The following is a 20328-nucleotide window of genomic DNA, read 5'->3' on the forward strand; positions in this document are numbered from 1 at the left end:
GTACCTCTGGGGTTCGGGAAGGAAACCTTTTGCAAGAATGCAAGACTCCAAAACTTAGCTTAAAAACAAAAAGATAAATTTATTAATTTAGAGAGTAATGTTGAGAATGGCCAGGAGGATAGCAAGGAGGAAGAGCAAGATAGGGAGCAGTTCCTTGGGAGGGCAGCATGAATGGGAAGGCTGTTCCCTGTGAGGACAGCATGGATGGAAAGCTGTCCCCCCAACAACATCAGTTCTGGGGATTTTATACTTTTTACAACAGAGTGTTAGTCACCCAGGCATTTGGCAAGGGGGCGGGGGTGATCATCTGCCTGGGGACATAAAGATTCCTTAGTTTTAGGGAACAAACAGATGTGTGATAGGATTGAGGTATGGCCTTGAGGTGCCTCCTCCATCTTAAATCTAGAGGAAGATCAAAGGAAGATAAGTCATCTCAGGAGGGGGGGGGGGTCATTGGGTGTTTTTAGGCTCAGAGTCAGGAGGATATAAGGGAGCAAGGGAGTTTCCCTGATAATAGTTAGCCTGGGTTTCTGGGGGTACAGTGCCCATGTCACTCCCAGGATGATAGCCTTTCCATTCATGCTGTCCTCCCAAGGAGCAGCCTTCCATCTTGCTGTTCCACCTGTACCATCCTCCTGGCCATTCTCAACATTACTCTCTAAATTAATACATTTCTCTTTTTTATTTTTAAGCTAAGTTTTGGAGTCTTGCATTCTGACAAAAGGTATCCTTCCTGAATCCCAGGGGTGCACCTCTTCACCCCCATAACAAAAATAGTGAGGGAATTTTGAGTTAGTGAGGAGGGAGTGTATTCCAGGCAAAGAGGTCAGATTGAAGTGGAACACTTCACAAATGAGTTCAAACACCTAGAATATTGATTATTGGAACCATAATTTGTTAATAAAAGAGAGAAATAAAGAATTTACCAGCTGGGGCAGAATTCCTTAATGGAAAACTGCATTGGGTTGCAATTAAAGACCAGATTATATACATTGCAGAGTTCTTATCTAACAAACCTTAACACAGGAATGTGTGTGTGTGTGTGTGGACAATTCTTAGTTTATGATGGGGCTATTATGGAAGGAGTGTTTATCTTCATTTAGCCAAACTTTAGTTCACTGGCCCTTTGATATTCCTGAAATTCCTCTTTTGTCTCCTGCCCCCTCCCCCAACCTAAGCAGAAACCAGCTTGTTATCTGATTAAACAGCTAGAGGGAAGGGAAACCAGGTCTGTCCCCTAAAATGGGGATGGGGTAATTTTTCCATCTTTGGTCTTTTGGGGGCTACTTCAGGATGAAGGAATGGAAATGGGAGATGTAAGTGCTGTGAGCAAAAAAATGCAAGAAGGCCAATATGGCTAGACTGAAGAGTGTGGAAAAGGGAATAATGCATAAAGGGTCTGGAAAGATATGTTGGGGACAGGTACAAAAGGATTTTAAAAGTTAAATAGAGGTAGTAATATTTGATTCTAGAGGCAATTGGGATCCATTGGAGTTTCTTCAATAAGGAAATTACATGGTCAGATTCATATTTAAAGAAATAACTTTAGTAGTGTCAACATGGAATCTAGAAACCCCAAACTTGTAGCATAGTAATATCTGATGAACCCCAAGTTTTAGGACTAGCTTCTAAGTCCCAGTTCCAGAGAGAATCCACCCTGAAGGGAATCTCAGCCTAGCAATTTTAGACTGAATAATGGACCCTCAGGTGAATGACAATCCTAGTAGGGTGGGACAAAGCATATGCTAAGGACCTTCTTTGTTTTAGGTAGTATACCCTGTGGTATCAGAGATCCTTTCCCAAGAAGATCCACTGCTGGGAAGGAATCACCCTTTGGAAGCCATTGTAAGCAGCCCCTTCCCTCTAGAACCTCACCTCTAGATATGATTCTTTTTCCATGCTAGTTTGTAAGCTGTCGGTATAGTTTGAAACACTCTCATTTTCTTAGTAGTTATAGCAAAGTCAATCATTGTTTCCTGCCCCAAATGGTAAATAGGTTCCTCAGATACTTTTGTTCTTTGGAATTGTCCTATCTAGCATGGTTGGCTTTCCCAGAGTTCAATCCTTGGACTCTGTTGTCAAGATGGAATTTAGGAATCCCAAACTTGTGGCCTAGTGGGATTTGATGAACCTCAATTTTAGATTTAGCTTTGTCAACATGGAAATCTAGAGATCCCCAGACTTGTACAAAATTATTTATAGCTGCACTCTTTGTAGTGGCAAAAACTGGAAAATGAGGGCATGTCCATCGATTGGGGAATGGCTGAACAAATCGTGGTAACTGTTGGTGATGGAATACTATTGTGCTGAAAGGAATAATGAACTAGAAGAAGTCCATGTGAACTGGAATGACTTCCAGGAATTGATGCCGAGCAAAAGAAGCAGAACCAGGAGAACATTGTAAACAGAGACTGATACATTATGGCACAATCGAATGTAATAGACTTTTCTACTAGCAGCAGTGCAATAACACAGGGCAGTCCAGAGAAACTTATAAGAAAGAACACTATCCACATCCAGAAAAAGAATTGTGGGAGTAAGGAACCCAGAAGAAAATCATATGATTGATCACATAGTTTAATATGGATATGATTAGGGCTTTGTTGGTGAGAATCATGAATCATGTAACCACTGAAAAATATTCTAAATTAAAAAAGGGAAAAATGTATATTGGCAAAAAGTCTTTTTGTCCTAATGCTAGTTTGTAAAACTATTTTAGATTTAAAGAGCCAGTATTTTTTTAAAAGAATAATTTCAAGGGAGAGAAAAGTTGCTTTAAGCACAGCTGGAGAACAGCAGCAATCTAAAACGTAAAAGATAATAGATATGATGAAAATGAGAACCTTCCAGAAACTCATTATACATTCAAGTTTATAGGAATAAGATTTAAAAACAAATTCCTAAATTCTTCTAAAAACACAACAAAGGAAACCAAAAAACAATCACAATGTAAAGAAGGTAATTGGTTATGATCAGTTATGAGGTAAATCAGGAAATAATGACAACAAAAATAATAAATGCCTCTATACATTTAAGTAGAAATAGTAATTAAGAGCTAAGAGGACTTGGGAGTAGAGAAGGCAGGGTTTAAGTTTTATGTGTGGAAAATTATAATTATAATTTTTTAGAAATTCCAGGTCAAAAATCCAAAGTGAAAAAGATATAAAGGTCATACACTTTTCCAATTCAGGAAGTAGTAAGAAGGTACACAATTGGCTTTTCACAATTATTTTTCATCAAAGTGAATTCTTCTTTGCTTGAAGTGTATATTTATCGTCTAACTTTTTTAATCATGTAAATGACCATAAGAGCAACAAACCAGGCTGCCATGGTAGCTAGCATTTCCAATATATGTTACTTAATATTTTTTTGTATATTAATACAAATTCACATTTTAATATTATAGAAAGTTGAGGGGGTTGTTATGAGAACAGTAATAATGGACTGATTAGAGATTCCTGGAGTTTCTAAAGCCTGGTCATGACTGATTCAACTTCTGGTTCCACTCTATAACAACATCGGAGGTGTGGATATGGGCAAACTAGAGGTGGTGATTTCTATGGGAACAGTTTATATACCAAGTAGTAATATGGTGAGATACACTCAGCTCCCTAACTGAGCACTTTCCAAAAGTTTCTTGAAGATCCTAACTCAGACTTTAACCTGATACTGTAATGTTAATCAGCTGAAACTACTTAAAGAAAGGAATGTATTTTTATTATTTGATAGTTCAAAATCACTGCTTTGAGGACCAACTACAACAGATAGTCTAAAATCCCCATAGGAAATCTTGGCACAATTCTTAACTAAGCACAAAGGTTCCAATGTATTAAGAGAGATGATACCATCTTTTCTCTTTCTAGAGACTTCTAGAAACTTCTGGCAAACATGGCTGTATGAATGGGAAGCAGATTGTCCAGGTTCTACATCTCTACTCCAGAAAAAAATCAAACAAAAAACTTGAAGTCTACAAAAGACCAAATCAAGAAATCCAATGAAAAACTACAGTGACTAAAGGCAGATAGGTGGCTCATTGGATTGAGAGCCAGACCTTGAGATGGGAGGTATCTTGGGTTCAAATCTTGTCTTAAGACATTTCCTAACTGTGTAACTGGGCAAATCATATAACCCTCAATGCCTAGCCCTCACCACTCTTCTGCCTTAGAACCAATACAAAGAACTGATTCTAAGATGGAAGGTAAAGGCTTTTACTAAAACAAACAAACTATGGTGACTTCTTAGACCACCCGAAATTGCACAAAAAGTTACATGCCTCTCACTACAAAGTCAGCTAGTAACTTGTCCAACTAAAAAGAGCCAAGGAAATGTGTAGCCAACAATGCTTTGAAAGCAGGAAGACCAGGGAGTTCCTTTGAAAAAGTCTCAGGGTAGGGACCTTGGCTTCTGGGTGCAATAACATTTATGCTCATAAACAGCCCTGATGTGGGGAAAATTGCACAGAAAGGGTTTGAAATGTTAGGAGTGAAGATTGATTGACAGTGAAGGCAGTTGGAGAGGGGAGGGAGAGTTGGAGAGTGACAGTTGCTCTCAAGAAAACACTCTTTCCTGGACCTTGGGACTGGAAGGAGCTCTCTCCCTGCCACTATTCTAGATAAACTATCTCTATTCCTGGATTTTTCCCAACTGTTTGTTCTACCTGGATTCCTATGGATCGTGTCATTGAACAAAAGGATTTTAAGGGGAACGGTTTGAACTATAACCTTCATGTCTTCACAAGATATTGAGGGAATTAGAAAGACAGAGGTCTCTGGGGTAGATTGATTCTGTTCTGAGAGTTTGAAAAGAAGAAAACAAAGGGAAGGCAAAGGAGGAAGATACTGTTAATAGAATGTAGGAAAAGGGAGTGGATCTTATTCCTTATAACTGGTATACATGAAAATACACAAACATTGATGAGGGGGTAGGGGCAGTAGACATCAAATGACTTTACTCAACCTCAAACAAAAGAAGACTTAACACATACACACACACAATTGGTTGTTGAACTACATCAAATTCAGTAGGGAAAAAAATGGGGATTATAATGGCAATAGTTAAGAAGGATAATATCAGAAAAGAAACAATCACAGGCAAAACAAACTCTCTGATACCAAAGGAAAAATTAATGGGGAGGAAAAGATAAAAATTAGATTCTAAGGAGGAATCTTAGATTGCTTCTTAGAATGACTGAACAAATTATATAAGAATATAATGTAATTTTATTGTGTCATAAGAAATGATAAAAGAGATGATTTCAGAGAAACTTCAGCAGAGTAAGAATTGATGCAGAGTGAAGAAGATAGAACCAGAACAATCTGCATAAGGACAATAAAGTAAAGAAAAACGAATATGAAAGACTTAATAACTGACTGTCTCTAGAGGACCTATTTATGATGAAGCAAGCTATCTTCTAACAGCAATAAGGACAGAAGGTTCAATGACATACATTTGTGAACATAGCCACTATGGGTTAAACTGACTACATATTTATTACAAGGGTTATTTCCCCATCCTGGTTAATCAAGGGGAGGAGGGAGTGAAGGGAATTGGTGAAGAGCTTTACCAATAGTAATACTAAAAAAGTGGGCCAATGTGATATTTTTCTTTATTTTTAAATAATATTTTATTTGATCATTTCCAAGCATTATTCATTAGAGACAAAGATCATTTTCTTTTCCTCCCCCCTCCCCCAATAGCCAACGCGTGATTCCACTGGGTATCACATGTGTTCTTGATTCGAACCCATTGCCATGTTGTTAGTATTTGCATTAGAGTGTTCATTTAGTTTCTCCTCAGACATGTCCCCTCAACCGCTGTAGTCAAGCAGTTGCTTTTCTTCGGTGTTTTTACTCCCACAGATTGTCCTCTGCTTGTGGACAGTGTTTTTCTCCTAGGTCCCTGCAGATTGTTCAGGGACATTACATTGCCACTAATGGAGAAGTCCATTATGTTCAATTATACCACAGTGTATTAGTCTCTGTGTACAATGCTCTCCTGGTTCTGCTCCCCTCACTCTGCATCACTTCCTGGAGGTTGTTCCAGTCTCCATGGAACTTCTCCACTTTATTATTCCTTTTTGCACAATAGTATTCCATCACCAACATATACCACAATTTGTTCAGCCATTCCCCAATTGATGGGCATCCCCTCGTTTTCCAATTTTTGGCCACCACAAAGAGCACAGCTATGAATATTTTTGTACAAGTCTTTTTCCTTATTATCTCTTTGGGGTACAAACCCAGCAGTGCTATGGCTGGATCAAAGGGCAGACAGTCTTTTATTACCCTTTGGGCATAGTTCCAAATTGCCCTCCAGAATGGCTGGATCAATTCACAACTCAATCCAGCAATGAATCAATGTGTCCCAACTTTGCCACATCCCCTCCAGCATTCACTACTTTCCTCTGCTGTCATGTTAGCCAATCTGCTAGGTGTGAGGTGATACCTCAGAGTTGTTTTGATTTGCATCTCTCTGATTATGAGAGATTTAGAGCACTTTTTCATGTGCTTATTAATAGTTTTGATTTCTTTATCTGAAAACTGCCTATTCATGTCCCTTGCCCATTTATCAATTGGAGAATGGCTTGATTTTTTTGTACAATTGATTTAGCTCTTTATAAATTTGAGTAATTAAACCTTTGACAGAGGTTTTTATGAAGATTGTTTCCCAATTTGTTGCTTCTGATTTTAGTTATATTGGTTTTGTTTGTACAAAAGCTTTTTAATTTGATGTAGTCAAAATTATTTATTTTACATTTTGTGACTCTATATCTTGCTTGGTTTTAAAGTCTTTCCCTTCCCAAAGGTCTGACATGTATACTATTCTGTGTTTACCTAATTTACTTATGGTTTCCTTCTTTATGTTTAAGTCATTCACCCATTTTGAATTTATCTTGGTGTAGGGTGTGAGGTGTTGATCCAGACCTAATCTCTCCCACATTGTCTTCCAATTTTCCCAGCAGTTTTTATCGAATAGTGGATTTTTGTCCCAAAAGCTGGGGTCTTTGGGTTTATCATACACTGTCTTGCTGAGGTCACTTGCTCCAAGTCTATTCCACTGATCCTCCTTTCTGTCTCTTAGCCAGTACCAAATTGTTTTGATGACTGCTGCTTTGTAATATAGTTTGAGATCTGGGACTGCAAGGCCCCCTTCCTTTGTATTTTTTTTTTCATTATTTCCCTGGATATCCTTGATCTTTTGTTATTCCAAATGAACTTTGTTATGGTTTTTTCTAAATCAGTAAAGAAATTTTTTGGCAGTTCAATGGGTATGGCACTAAATAGATAAATAAGTTTGGGTAGGATGTTCATTTTTATTATATTGGCTCGTCCTATAATGTGATATTTTTCAAAATGCACAGAAGAGAAAAAGAAGTCAGGTCAGAAGGAAACTTAAATAGGACTATTCTGAAAGAAATGGGTAGGAGAAATATATATCATAACTTCCTTTTTTAAATAAAGCTCTATTATACAGATTCACAATTTCATAGAGAATCTTTGTGTTTTGCTATGTGTATGGAAACACTTTCTTAGAGTTTTAAATTCAGAATAAAGAAATGAAACTATTGTTTAAAAGACTTTTAAAAACAAAAGACTGAATAAAGAATTTTCTAGCACTAAGGTTAACTTCAAGACTAAGGAGAAGTGAAAACCATCTGAAATGCCAACTGGAAAATCTTAAACTGTGCCACAAGCTAGAAAGAGATGAGAAATATTATATCCAAACCTCTGCCCCCTACCATTTCTAAGTTGTAAATGTACATAGCCAGTATTCATTGCAACAAAGTATCAGAGATTTAGGATTGTCGGGTTTAAATCAATGTCCAATACTCCAAGTATTATGTTTCATTATATTTCATAAAGTACATTGATAATCACTTGAAGTAAAGGAATAAAAAGGAAATAGAAGTACAAAAACATAATTATCTAACCAAAGAAAGACCATGTGAACAGTTCTCTTGCCTTTCCTAAAAAGCCTGCTTCAGCCAGCCACAATCACAAGAAGAGAGCCCAAGAGGCACGGCTACACAAAACTTATATCCTTTCAATGTCAGCCTGTAATGTGAGGAAGAAAATGGGATGCTAGGAATAGTAGTTCTAGGGTTCAAATTTTAATTACACTATATACCCTGTAATTCCCATGGGAAACAAGCATGTAGAAATCACCCAAATTTACCTAGTTTCCCAATGGAATCAGTACACATAACCAACTTATATCTCTAAAGATCTTCAACTAGAAGTACACACTATATTGCACTTTCTAAGGGGAAATTAAAAAAATTTGGGGATAAAAGGGAAACAAAAGAGAAAGAGAACAAAACTAATAATTGTTAGCGCATTGACAAAAAGTCAGTTAGGGGGCAGTCCCCTGTGGCATAAGAGTTTATATTGAAAATAATGTTCACCTAGGTTCAAATCTGCCCTCAGACACTTCCCAGCTGTGTGACCCTGGGCAAGTCACTTGACCCCCATTGCCTAGCCCTTACCACTCTTCTGCTTTGGAGCCAATACACTGTATTGACTCCAAGACGGAAGGTAAGGGTTTAAAAAAATAATAATAATAATGTTCAAACTCTAATTCAATTTCACTGTTCCAAATTCCAAAGTTCATTCTAGATCCTTTGGTGCAGTGTGAGCTTTCTGCAAGCATCTCCAAAGCACCTTCTCCAAACAGTTCATTTTTTTTGGTTAGGAGAAGTAGCAAGTTTCTTATCCTAAAATTACTTTCAAACAAGAGAAATTTTATAAACGTAGAATTATATTCCAATTTTATACAGATAGAAAGGAAATTATCTCCTCTAACCTCACTTTACAGCCTAGTAAAGTAAGATCCAGAGAGATTATGACTTGTCCAAAGTCACACAGTTATAATCACTTAATTCCAAGATTCAGACCAAGGTTAGCTGATTATAAATTTCTTCTCCTTATAACCACTGGTCTTGTTTTCAAACAATGTTTCATACCTACTAAGATTATATACATATTTTCATGTTTTCTTTATTACTTCTGTAATCATAGTAAATAATTCCTAAATGTCTTAGTTAAAAGTCAGTGTAGTATACTGGAGTTAGCTTCTGAATCAGCAAAATCTGGGTTCAATTCCTGTCTCTAACACACAGTGGTTATGTGTTCCTTAGCACCACCAGACAGCTTTCCAGTACTATGAGATGAGGACCAAGTGATGGCGATTTGCATTGATAGAAACAGTTCCTTCATTGGGAATTCTTAATACCAAAGACAGCAAAAGTCTAGTCCAAAAAGAAAGACAAGTTTAGTTATAAAATTCTTTTACCTCCATGCACTGCCCTACACTGAGAAAGCATTTAATACCTTTGACATTTTCTAATGGAAAAGTTCTAATGATGATAAAGATAGACATTAGACTGATACAGGATGGAAGTTCTCATATTGAATAGAATTGTTTGAGGCTTTTAAAGACTGTGCATGTGTGTATAAAATCTCTTTTGATCTTCCTAATATTACTGTAGAGAAGAAGGTACAATATATCTTCTTATTCTCATTTTATAGATAAGAAAAAAAGAGGTTTCAAGATGGCAAATTACTTGCTCTCAGTCTTATAGTTTTAAGAACCAGAAGTGGATTTTAAGCCCAGGTTTTATCTGCCTTCAAGCCTTGCTCCCTTTCTATACTACCATGTTAACGCTAAATGATAAAAACTCTTATAATTTGACATAGGTGAAAAAAAACCAACGGATTCATAGTAATACTACTGGGGTATCTAAGTGACTCGGTGGATAGAGTGCTATGCTTGGAGTTGGGAAGACCTGAATTAAAATCTGATCTCAGACACTTGCTAACTGTGTGACTGTGGGTAAGTCACCTGACCACAATTACGAAGCCCTTTCGGTGCTCTTCTTAGAAATGATACTTGTATCAATCCTATGACAAAAAATAAGGTTTTTTAAACAGCCATACACTACCCACTGAATTGGCAACCTATTACCAAGAGTACCTACATATTATGGCCTTTGAATTCTCTCCTTATGTCTTTCCAAACTTAATAATAACAAAAGGGCTGAGGTTGAGCTACCTGCTCTCCTCACAATCAAAGAGATTTTATTTTCAAGATCACTGATTCCAAGATCTTAATTTTGCTTCAGAAGAAACTGAAGTTGAGTTGTTTGACTAGACAAAATGGTCATTGGATCATGGATTAGAGTTGATAGTGAAATATTGATCCTAGAAGGGAACATGTTGATGATGTTGAGATACCAAGGTTGATTTAGTACCTCAGAACCTCTCAGTGGAGGCCTGTGAGCCAGCTTCATTCACTGTGACCAGTGTGCTATTCAATCTCTCAGACCAGTTTATAAAAACAGGACAGAGATTTAGTTTGAAGACAAGATAATATGAAGGGGAGGATTAAGGAATAGGATTCCCTAGCTCTAATGAAGTTCTAGTTAGCCTCCCACCTCCTAAAATCTCCTCACAAAGATTTCTTCTTTTTCTTCCGTGTTCCCTAGGCCCTGACCTGTCTGTCTGGATTCCCAGGGCTGACTGGCTAACCTAGCTCTACTTAATCCTCCAGATTACTTTGTAGGTTCAGGGTGAACCCTTTATGGCAGAGTTCAACCCTAGTTGGGTTAGACCGGAATTGGCTTCTGGCCTTCCCAACACTGACAGTTTTGTACAGGCTAGCCGGTCACTAACCTTCTGAGTAGACAGGTACTTTCAGCATGCAGGAACACTTATGGTTTTAAAAATAAGGAAGGGTTTTCTCCAGTCAGGAAAATAGAGGCAAAAATATTCAGTTCCAGGAGATAGGAAACCAAATCTCCTCAGCTTCAGACCACCCAAAAGACAGGAAGTCTAAGAGCCCCCAGTAACTGTTGGTGTTCACTTTTTAATCCCTTCTTTGTTCCAGAACTCTTTGGTTCTTGGTGTGCGGCTGGCTCTCTCTTTGCAAAATCTTTTTCTTTCACATGTTGTAACCCATTTCTCTTCTTCATTATATGCCAATTAATCAGGAAGTATTTCAAGTACTGTGGTAAGTATTGGGGGTAAAAGACAAAATGAAATGAAATGGCAGTTTCTGCTCTCAAAGACACTGTAACTGTAATCTGGGAAATCCAATTATTTCTTAGATTAAAAAACCAACCCCTGAACCCATAAGTGACTTGATTAAGGTAACAGAGGTAGTAAATAGCATTCAGAATTTGAACTGAAGTTCTTTGACTCCAAATCTAACATTCTTTCCATGGTACCCTGCTGCCTTACACAAGGTAAGGGAGCATGCCTCTTATTAGTCTGTAGTCATCCAAGATTTATTCTGAGTAATAGTTTATGATCATTTGAATGTGTAGTCCAAACAACTATGCTTATTGTTCTCAATAAAAATTGAAAATGGAACATATTCTTCCTTTCCAGGTACTAAGGAATTTTAACTCTTGTTCATTGTAGATTGTGGAATGAGCAAGATTAACCTTATTCTTCCCCCACTCTTTTTTTATAGTTAATAAACCAGTAAATACATTAATTGGTTCCAATTCAACAGACATCAAATAGTGTAAAAATATCTAACCTAGATTTTAGCAAAGCTTTTAATAAAGTATTACATGTTATTGTGGAAGAGAAAGATGGGGATTAGACAGTGGTACAATTAGATGCTTCTAAAATGGATGAATGGCCAGACTCCAAGGGTAGTTGTTAATGGTTTGATGTCAGCTTGGAAGGAGGTCTCTGGTGGAATACGCCAGGGATCTGAGCTTGGCCTTGTGCTGTTTAGCATTTTTATAAATGAGTTGGATAAAGATAGCATGCATGTCAAATGTTCAGATGACACAAAATTGGGAGAGCTAACAGAGTGGATGACATCAAGCTCTAAAAGGATCTTGACAGGCTAGAAAAAGGTGCAGCTGGAAACATTAAAATGTAATTTGGAAAATGTTTAACAAGATACATTAAAATTCAATGCAACATAAATACAATACAACATAGACAATGTTAATTTGTGATTTTCTAAGTCAATCTGTAGCCTATATGGATCCATTTCTACTTGAGCTTGACATTGCTGAGCTAGGGCACTGCACTGAACTGGACTTGGGAATCTAGATTAGGTTCAAGTGCCATCACAGACTTTATATTTGTATGATCTTTAGTAAATCATTCAATAATTGCTTAGGTGAATTAGTCATAAATAGAAAATATGGACTAGATATTATAATTAGACAAATGTTAAAGTTGAATGATCAGATTCAAATTGTTTTATGAATCTGCACAGAATATTTCTATTGAGTTGGAACCAATGACCATATAATTGTAATTATTATAACCTTCAAAAGTACAGATTTGAATAAGTGCAACTATTTCTGGGGATTCATTATTTGTATTAAATAGTACCTTAGTCATTACTGGCTAGGCATCAATTTGGAAGGAACCCTCCGGTACAAAGCTTCAAGGAAGGAAAGAAATATTTATTAAGCATCTACTATGTGCTAAGCACTTTCTCATTTGATCCTCAAAATAATCCTGTGAGGCAAGTGTTACTATTATCTTTACCTACAGTTGAGGAAATCTTAGTAGACAGAGATTAAGTGACTTTTTTCTGGGTTTTATAGCTAGAAAGTATCTGAAGATGCATTTGAGCTCAGGTCTTCCTGGCTCCTCCGGGCCATGTACCTTCTAAAGAGCTTCAAAGACCTATGCTTGTTCTTGTTTTGTTTAACATTTTTGTCAATGGATTGAATGAAAGCAAAGATAGCATGCTTATCAAATGTGGAGAAGACCCAAAGCTGGGAAGTATATCTAGAATGCTGGAAGAAAATCAAAATGTAAAAAGATAGTCACAGGAATAAATGCTGACTTCAATTGAATGGGATCATATACAATAGGGATTTTAAATGTAAATCTTATACTTGGGTTTGAAAAATTGAATTCACAAACTTCAAGATGGGGAAAACAGCTAATCTATAGTCTGAAAAAGATATGGGGCTTTTTAATAGTCTCTTAAATTCAGTAAGTCAACAGTCAAATATAAAAGCCAAAAAACAAACAAAAATGGTAATGCACTTTTAGGTTGCATTAAAAAACAAAGTGTCCAAATATCCAATTTGTAAACCTCATTCTTCTGTGACTCATCTATACTTTTTAATATGCATATTATTTTTCTTATCTTTCCAGAATGCTTGGCTTCATTTAAGATTCAGCTCAAATTTTCTGCAGGAGGACTTTCTTGATCACCTTGCTATTAGGGCCTTCCTTTGAGATTATCATCAATCTACTCTGTATATAATTTTTAAGTACAAAGTTCTTTCGATATAGTATCCATCCATTAGAATGTTGAGTTTCTTGAAGGCAGGTACAGTGTTTTTTTCCCTTTCTTTGTATTCCCAATGCTTAGCACAGTGCTTGGCATGTTGATTCTCAGTAAATGCCTGTTGACTTTTTATTGAACTTTGTCTAGATCAGACAACAACTGGAATATTGTGTTCAGTTCTAGGGAGCAGATTTTAGGAAGAGCACCAATAGGCACATAGCCAGCACTTAATAAATACTGGTAGACCTGACAAGTTGGAGGATAATCCAGGTAGTTCTAGGCCTCATGATTATGTCAGTGATTGGAGGAACTAGAAATATTTATCCTTGTGTAAAGAATTAGTGTGGCATCACAGCTGCCTTTAAGCATTTTGAGGTTTTTCATGTATAAGAATGATTAGATTGGTTCTGGTTGGCTCCAGGAGGAATAAATAGGAGAAAATGTAAATTGCAGAAGGCAAATCTAGACTCCATATAAGGGGGAAAAAATCAAAATCAAAACCAAGACCTTACAATTAGAACTTTTCAAAAGTGGAATGGGCTATTTAGGTATTAGCTAATGCTAAATGTCCATATATTGGGGATACTGAGAGGACTCTGGTCAGATACAGATTAGAGCAATGTTGGTGAACCTTTTAGAGATTACATGCCCAAAATGTACCTTCAAGCTGCCTGTGAACCCCACTTCCTCCCCACATCACCCTGGAAAGCAGAGAGAGGAAGTGCTTGCATAGAGCTGCTGGACAGAGGTTCATGGCATGTAAAAAATGTCCTCAGGATTGGGGGAAGGGGGAACAGAGCTCCCGCCAGCATGCTGGGGCACTTGTCCCACATCTTTGCCAACACGGGACTAGAGTGTACATGACCCTCTCTTCCTTATAACAGGTTCCCCTCTAACTCTTAAGATTCTGGTTGCTATGATGCAATCAAGAAATAGTAGAGAGTGGAATGAGTAATAGATTTGGAGTCTTAATATCTAGCACTGAATTTCAGCTCTGCAACATATTATCTATGTGGTTTGGGGAAATTAATCTAATCTCTCCATGCCTCAGTTTTCCTTATTTGCAAAATGAAGGGACAGAATCTGTGTTATCTTCCTGATTTATTTTCTGAAATTAGGCATCGATTAAACAGGAAACATTTAGAATGAATTTAGAAAATAGGTAGGCCTTCCGATTTTACTTTATATTTTCTCCTCTCATTAAAAACATCTCATTCATTCAATGGCTAAACTTCTGGCAACCCCAGTCATCTAGAATCTACTTAGTTGCTAAATGAAAAGGGTCTCTGGATAAGTCCAATCAGATGCTACCATTAACTAGGGATCCACTTAAATGTTAGGCAAAATTAGCATTATTGATTTAAAAGCTTTATTATCTAGTTTCCTCAGGAGATCTTTGTTCTTCCAAGGTTTTAGAATATGAAAATTAGTAGTTCAGAGGGAGAGGTTGCAGTTTGCTGCTAGAATTTTAGCTTACAAGTTATGAGGAAACAATAATTAACTTCTAGAGGATAGAAACTAACTCTTAACTAAAAAAGGTTCCTAGGCCTTGAGGAAATAGCTGTTCCACAATCCATGAACGTTTGAGTCTGGGGAAATACAAAAAAGAAAGCTAAACATCATAAATCTTGAAACTTACATACATCTTTGATTTTATTTGTGGGTTTTGGTTTTGTGTGAGTGTGCTCTTACAACAATGACCAATATGGACATGCGTTTTGCATTACAATAAAAATTAAAAAAAAATTTTTTTAATTAAAAAAATTTTAAATAATGTTTTTCCTACTTAAAAAAAATTACATACATACATTGCTGGCAAACATCTTAAGACACTGAGAGCATCACAATGCAGAACTGAAACTGATATTGTCTATAAGGATAACCCTGACTTGCAACTTCTAATAGTTTAAAAACTGTTTCCTTGATACTTCCCCTTAAACCACCTACTATCTAGTCTTTTTCTAACCCCTTGACAACCTACACACAATACTTCCACTCCCACATAAAATCACATTCTCTCCATGAGCTTTCACAATCTGATAGAAATCCTTAAAAGAAGTCCCTAATAGATTCTATTGCTTTTTTCAATCTTCATTTGCCCTGACCTTGCTACAGAACCCCACAACCCTCTTTCCTTCTTTATTTTTTTAGCTGCTTCTTGAGCTAAGGATTTTTTTTTCCATTTTTATCAGACCCCTGCTGGAGTATTTAAAAACATAAAAATCACCCCTTGCTACTGAATTTGACACTGCTGAACATTGTTTTTCTGAAAATTCTCTTGTCTCAGCTTCAAAAACACTACATTCTCTGGGTTCTACTTACCTGTTTGGTTGCTGGCTACTCTCCTTTCCTACCTTTCACAGTGGATATTCCCTAAGGTTCTCTTTAAAACTCTCTTCTTTGATCTCCATTCTTTCCATTAGCAAACTTATTTACTCTCACAGCTTCAATTACAACCTTTATACAAAAAATCTGCAAAGAATGACATATATCCAATGCTAATCATGTTCCAGACTCTGCACCTAAGCTTCCTATAGGCTATCTACCTAAGTACCTTCACCTTGCCATGTATAAAACTGAGATTATCATCTTAAAAAAAAATCTTCCAAACCCTGTTCTTCCTTGCAACTTTTTATTTGTCAGTGTAACTTCCAAGGTCCCTTCTAACTCAAAACTCTTACGGTTCTGTTTTACTTTATACAACTGATTGTATCATTTCTCTGCTTAAAAAATTTCCCTAGCTCCCTAGTGTCTATCTAGCAAAGTTGAAACTTAATGGACTATCATTCAAGGCCCTCCATGACATGATGCCACATTATCTTAATGGCCTTACCTCATAGGAGCTTCCTCATGTATTCTGTGAGTTAAACTGAATTATTTAATTATCACCTCCAACTCCAAATTCAGTTAAAAATTTTGCTCCTGATTCATGTGATTATCTCTACCCACTAAATTCCTACCCATTCTGTAAAGCCCAACTATTAATATTCTAAACAAAATCTTTCCTTATTGGTTGATACTCCTTGGATCACACTTAGTACTATTTCTCTCAAACACTTTGATGAATCATCAATATATATATACATATATTCTTTCTATAGGTGCAGAAGACCTTCTAGTTATTCATGTCTTCTCATTCTGTGAGATTCTTGATCATGTTCTCTCACAGCTCATGTACTTAAAGAGTAACTACTCAAGGAAGGCTTTATTCTAGGTAGTTTTATAAGTTATGAGTACTAGTGCTGCACTTCAGCATCTATTATTCTTCAACTTCACAACATAACTGACCTATGAATTCCACAGTCCTGTATTTACTCAGTGATATTACTTACATCAGAGGTATTAAACTCCCAGCAGTCAAAACTTCTAAGTGAAGACAGAAATAGATTAAAATATAATTGGGAAATTTTTAACAAAATTAAAAAATCAATGCAATATAACTGGTGGTTTTCTAAATCAATATATGATCTATATCCATTGAATTTAACATTGGCTTGTATCAGATCTAGTGTATGGGCTATCATTTGAACAGTAAGGTATAGTTATAAAGCCTGCCATTTTTATCTCTATTTCCCTGTGAGCCATTCAAAACTAATTTTTATGGAGATTAGTGTTCCACAATTTATAAACATACATCACTATAACACTGTGTTAATTTAAAAAAAGTCATCACTAGCTTGATACATATTTCCTTTTCTCTTAAATCTTACCTTACTTATTTAAGTCATGAGCCTGGAATATGTTTCCTTCACCAACACAAGATGTTTCTGTAGTATTACTTCCTAAAATTCCAAATTTTTCCATAAAATATCTCTGGATTGATCAGGTATAACAACTCTTCCCTATCTTACTCTTTATCCTGAAATATCTGTTCATGACCTATAGCTGATGTAAATCTTTACTATTTTTGCCAATAACATTTTATCAGATCCTAGACATACATTTGTCTATAGTTACATATTTGGCTTAGATGGTAAGCTTCCAGGATAGGAACAAGGTACATAAAATCCTCTTTGTTCAGTATTTAGCATAATGTCAAACATAATTGTGTATGCACCTATCTTTCAGTGTTGAGAAAGCCTGGTGAGGAAACTCCCTACACCAATAAAAGGCTTCCATCTTAGAATCAATACTGTGCATTGGTTCTAAGGCAGAAGAGTGGTATGGGCTAGGCAATGGGGGTTAAGTGACTTATCCAGGGTCACACATCTATAAAGTTTCTGAGGCCAAATTTGAACCCAGGACCTCCTGTCTGGGTCTGTCTCTCAATCTACTGAACCACCTAGCTGCCCCTCAATTTATATTCTTAAGAGTTATCTGGGGCCCTGAGGAGCAGTAACTTCATAGTCAGTAAGCAGAGGTAGGTTTTGAACTCATGTCCTTGATCCCAAGGTCAGCCTTGGGATTTATCCTCTATGCTATGGTGTTTCTTTCCATTTGTTCTAATGTCCTCAACAAATGCCTTGAGCATATTTTCTAGAACACTAATACTTAAGCAGATTTATTATCTCATTCTTATAGAAACTTCTTATACTTGTGAAGATCACAATTCATTCAAGCTTTTTTAGTCCATATATTTTCTATTTCCACAAACACATTCCATATATTTCTTTTTCCATATAATTTTTGGCCATGTCCTCTTTTCTAGAGAATCTCCTCAGTGCACTAAAGGCCTTCTTTTTTTAAATATTCAGTATGTACCAAAACAACTGAAAGCTATGGCATATACAAGATTTTACAGTGTTTGTAATGGTTTGTGGCTTATGAAAAAGAATTTGATATGGCAGAACAAAAACTCTTCCAGTGAAATATATTAAGATGATAAATAGATGCTAGCTTAGAAATAATTCTTAAATTCATTAGTTTTCTGACCAGACAAAAGAACCATAAAAAAAGCAAATACTCAATGAAAGTGTTCAGTAGTATAAATGAGGTTGACTGTGTAGTATAAAGAGAAGATAAAACTCCTAATAAAAGTCAGGAAATTTAGATGTTATGTGTGGATAGTATTGTATATTGCATCAAGCCCCAGCCTGATCAATAAGACTAACTACTACTTGAAGAGATAAGCAACATGGGAAAAACTAAATGGATGAAAAGTAGGTACCAGTTGTTTAAGTATATGACACTGTTATATCAACACCTGAGTGAAATTGAGTGATCCCAGTAATCAGTTTGAAAAATCAGATAACAATAGCCTGGATCTAAAATTGAATAGAAAGCAGAGAATGGTGTTGATTACATTTAGGAAACTGCATAGTACTTTCAGCTTTCCCAAGCTGTAGCCTGGCACAAAACCCTATCTTTTTAACAACAACATTTTTTTTTCACTGATGCTATATGGCTGCAAGTCAAAATATTCTACCCAAATGATTAAATATGCCAGGAAGGAAGGATTTCCAAGACCTACTAAAAACATGACTTTCCAAATTCAGTTTGTGAACAGAAGGTATTTTGAGGTTATCTTATACCAAACTTCAAGGAACAAACTCTTCCAATATAGAGAATGGTGTTCACTTATCTTAAAAAAGTTTCAATGATGAAGAAAATTAATTATAAATTGTTTCTGAGAGGCATGGTATAGGGGTATGAACAAAGTACTTGGATCAGAAGATTAAAAAAAAAAGGTAGGAGTTGAAGCCTTTCCCTTATTTCCCCCTTCATTTTACAAATGAGGAGTCAGAAGACTTATGATTGAGTCTCAATTGTGCCAATAACTCAGTTTTCTTCTGTGTAAAATAAGAGAAAATATCACTTGCAAGATTCAAAAAAGCTATACAGAGCAATTGAGAGGAAAAGTACTTGTAAATCTTGAATTATTATTTAAATGCAGACTATTCTAAGTTCTAACATTTACTAGGAGAATTTACAGGTTTTTTTTTTTTAAGGTGGAAAGGGGGAAGTAGTATGACAACTCTCAAGGTTATTATGGGATAATTTAGGGCCAGAATAAATAGAACATGCACTGGAACATGTGTCATCACAATTTCACTTGTCATATAGATCAGAGGACTTTATTCTTCATTGTCAAAAATTATCCCCATGAGACAAAGTGGAAAATGTAGACTTAGGGTTTCTTAACTGTCATTTTTCTTACAGGTAGACATATACTTGGATTCTCAAATCCTAGCTATTACCTATGAATGACTGTCAGGCAAGTTACTTAATGTTGGGCCTCAGTTTCACATCTACAAAATAAGATCTTGGGCTAGATATCTAAGATCACGTCCAGCACTTAAAATCTATGATCTCCATCACTCAAGGTTTTACTAAGTACTCATTATATTAGTTACTATTGACAAGAACACCAGATGTAGGGAAGGGGAAGGATGTATTGATGTAGGGTGTAAAGTTTGTGTTTTCAATGGAAATAAAAGAATCTTTCAGAATGCACACACTACAATCAAAAGGAAAAAGAAGGTTGTCTTAAGATTGTAGATGTAGGTTTTTCGAGATCATCTAGTCCAAACCACTCAAACACCAAATATTAGTATTACTTCATATTTATCACTTAACCGTTTTATTAAATTTTGGTAATATTTGATTAATTTAATAATTACTATTTATGACTTAATGCTTAAGTATTAAGCACTCAACAGATGAGTAAACTTAGGCCCTAAGAGGGGAAAAGACTTGCCCAAAGTCATACAGGTTGAACCAAGGTCCTCTGACTCCATCGCCCCACGCGGCTCTCTAAAAGCAACACCCAAAGTCGTACTTGGTAGGTAAAGGATGAAGGGTTTTTGCTGAGTGGCGTGGAAAGAGCCAGATGGCCAGAGTTCGAGTCCCACTAGTTCGGTGTAAACACTGATACGTTGTTATCGATAAATACTTTTAGGCGGATGGGCTGTGTGCCCTTGGCTGAGTCGCAGCCCTCCAGCAAGCCTCAGTCTCCTCTCCTCATCTGTAATAAGGGGGTGCGGCCTAGCTGCGCCCTGAGGTATGAAACCCCCCTCCTACCCCCTCCCCAACGACAGTACGGTCCGAGCGGGGTGCGGTAGGAGCCCCAGCCACCTCTCCCCGCCCACCCCGGGCCTGGACTACCGGGTCTTG

General features: G+C 36.6%; 1 protein-coding gene across 2 annotated transcripts in view; it reads right to left on the reverse strand.

Moving 5' to 3' along the window:
• The window catches only part of TRAPPC12 (trafficking protein particle complex subunit 12), a 189656-nt gene that overhangs the window by 163321 nt on the left and 6007 nt on the right, over positions 1-20328 (reverse strand). The gene's annotated exons all lie outside the window — the stretch shown is intronic.

Source organism: Monodelphis domestica, chromosome 1 (assembly GCF_027887165.1).
Source record: "Monodelphis domestica isolate mMonDom1 chromosome 1, mMonDom1.pri, whole genome shotgun sequence".
Lineage (NCBI taxonomy): Eukaryota > Metazoa > Chordata > Mammalia > Didelphimorphia > Didelphidae > Monodelphis > Monodelphis domestica.